Below are 3,091 nucleotides of genomic sequence, written 5' to 3' on the forward strand. Positions count from 1 at the left end.
GGATCTTATTTTTCCGTTGGGATTCTCTGTATTTTTCTTTATTTGGTTGGATTCTATTAGAATCCAGATTTCAAGTGACTTTGAGATTCTGAGTATCTAAATAGTTTTAAATTTTAATCAAAAGGTTATGGAAATAAAACTAGTATCCAGTATGCTAACATCAATTTTAAGTCTTGTGCAATTAATTAAAATATTTAATTATTTATAATATTCTGAAGCAATTGATGTTATACAAAATAAATGCAATCACTTTGGAAGTTTTAACTTTCAATTGGCTCACATATTTTTTCCTATTTATTTTTCTTATGGAGGTCTCAGAATATCATTATAATTTCTGTTAATTACTTTACAAAAAAAGATTTAGTTTTGTCGTTGATTACAGATATTGTTCTAATAATGACTCTTTTATAACACAAGAGATCTGTGAAAATAATATTGAAAATCTTTATTAGAATAATTTTTTGTTTAAATTTTGAGTGAGTATGTAATGATCATTTCCTCCAAATAAGACTCCTCGGCCAATTTCTTTTTCTTATTTTAGGAGAAAAGAAAGCAACAGTCTGACCTCCAAAGGACTTAGATACTTGATACATCTTTGATAAAGATAGAACAATGAATGAGATAAAAATGTGTCATATTCTTCTTATCCTATATTATCCTGACCTTTTGATAATATAATGTTCGTAAGTCCAATACAAGTTTAAAGTTACCCATCTTTATTTAAAATCAAACTTGTATAGGGTCAAATTTGACCCTCAGTATCTCTACGCCAGTGGGTACGCTCAATGAGTGTACGCCGACCAACGTAGCGGGTACGACTCGGCCGTGAGGACCAAAGCGACGTCGTTTAGAACTCAGTGTCTATACTAGGGAGACGTTACCTATCTCTGTAACTTTTTGATTCTTTCGAGGAAGGTCTCCTATTATATAAAGGAGACCTCCACATTGTAAAGAGGGGCATCTGATCTAATACAACTCTCTCATTTTGTGTCTTTCTCTCTCTATATCACTACTTCTGACGAAAATACCTTATTAACATACATTGTCACTTTGCAATATTAGATCTACAACAATATTATCATCTTTGCATCTCTAGACTTATTATATTTGATTACGATTTACCCCTTCTCTATTTTTTGATTGTTTTATCGCTTACAAAGTACATCGTTAACTTTTGAGCCAAACAATTTGGCACCGTCTGTGGGGATTTCGAGAATCAAAACCATAGTATCCACCTAGAGATCAACCAACTACTACTCTCTACACCACTCAAAAACAGAAAATGGCCGAAAATAACACAAGATCGAAAGCAATATTGGGTGTCACTACCAATCTCCTGGGCCCTCTCAACGAGGCCAGTGACGATGGCATCCTGAATGAAACCCCTAGCATCACACCAGGTGCAGAGATCTCACCTTCCCCATCCGAAGGCCTGACGATCTTGCACGAAAAAGGAGCTTCCACATCTGCAGCTACGGAAGCACCCTCAGCGGTCAAAGAGCTACTGGAAAGATGGCTAACAAGCACTCTAAGTGGCTTGGTTGAGAGGTCACCGCAAAATAACATCGTATGTGCACCAACGGTAGGTACCACTGCTGCAGTAGGTGAACCGGAAGTTACACTGGTAAATAACAGACCCATCGAGACACAGACCAACGATGGCACGCTAACAACCATCCTAAAGAAGATGGAAGAAATAGAAAGCGAAAACAAGGCGCTCCGCAGTCAGATGAAGGAACATCAGGAGAGGGTCGACAAGATCCCCGGTGCTCCCAAGTTGCTACCAAAACGCGACGTGGGAAGGTTCGTTGAACAACCATACACCGAAGAAGCTGCTCCTCACTCCACCCCAAAAACCTTCAAGATGCCACCCTACTTAAGGGTATATGACGGAACCACAGATCCCGAGGATCATCTGATCCACTACGTCACCGCTGTGAAGGGCAATGACCTATCGAAAGAACAGGTACCGTCGATGCTGCTGAAGAAGTTTGGCGAGACGTTGACAGGAGGGGCCTTAACATGGTACTCTCAGCTACCGGCTAAGGCAATATCAACGTTCGAGGAAATGGCGGATAAATTCGTCACAGCCCATGCAGGCGCGAAGAAAGCGGAGGCCAGGGTCAACGACATCTTCGCCATCAGGCAAAACACAGGAGAGGGACTCAGGGACTTCCTGGCAAGGTTTAACAGGGTAAGGATGAGTCTACCAAACGTATCGGAAGGTATGGCAGTCGCCGCTTTCCAGAACGGGCTAAGCAGAGATGGTTCGAGGGCAACCAGGAAGCTGCTGAGCCGCCTCATGAAATATCCCCCTACCACATGGGAGGAAATCCACAACGCCTATTGCGCCGAGGTACGAGCGGACGAGGATGATCTTAATGGGCCGACCCAACGGCTAACAGCGATACACTCAGAAACGAGAAGAGATCGACGGAACGAAGGACGACGAGAACAACTCCCCTGCTCCAACAGAGATCGACACCAGCCATACACCAGATCCTCCCATCCGCCATCAAGGCATACAGACGCACTACAGCAACACATCGCCCCACTGCGAAACGAAAGAGGTACGCCCCCTTTATTAACCGCCCATAACTTTTGTGTATCTCCCTCAGAAATAGTGTATGCACTGGAGAAGCTGGGCACCAAGGTGCATTGGCCGCAGAAGATGAAATCAGACCCTGCCACAAGGAAATCAAACGCCCTATGTGAGTTCCATCAGGAACGAGGACACAAAACCGAAGACTGCATAGGCCTGCGGCAAGAGGTGGTCAGGATGCTGAACCAGGGATACCTGAGAGAGCTACTCAGCGACAAAGGTAAAATCAACTTTGCACGCGGACGGGAACAACCCCACGGCCCGCCGAAGCCACCTTCTCCAGCGCGCACGAAAAACATGATCGTCGGAGGCAGCGACGGGTCAGTGATCAATCACGTCAAGTTCGCCACAACACACGGACTAAAGCGGACCATCGCCCATGAACGGTATGAGGACTTCGAAGATAGTATCACCTTCGATAAGTCTGATGCCGACGGTTTGTCTTTCCCTCATTATGATGCTTTAGTTATCACTTTACGTATCGCTGAT

The sequence above is a fragment of the Nicotiana attenuata genome, unplaced genomic scaffold (genome assembly GCF_001879085.1).
Source record: "Nicotiana attenuata strain UT unplaced genomic scaffold, NIATTr2, whole genome shotgun sequence".
NCBI classification, from domain to species: Eukaryota; Viridiplantae; Streptophyta; class Magnoliopsida; order Solanales; family Solanaceae; genus Nicotiana; species Nicotiana attenuata.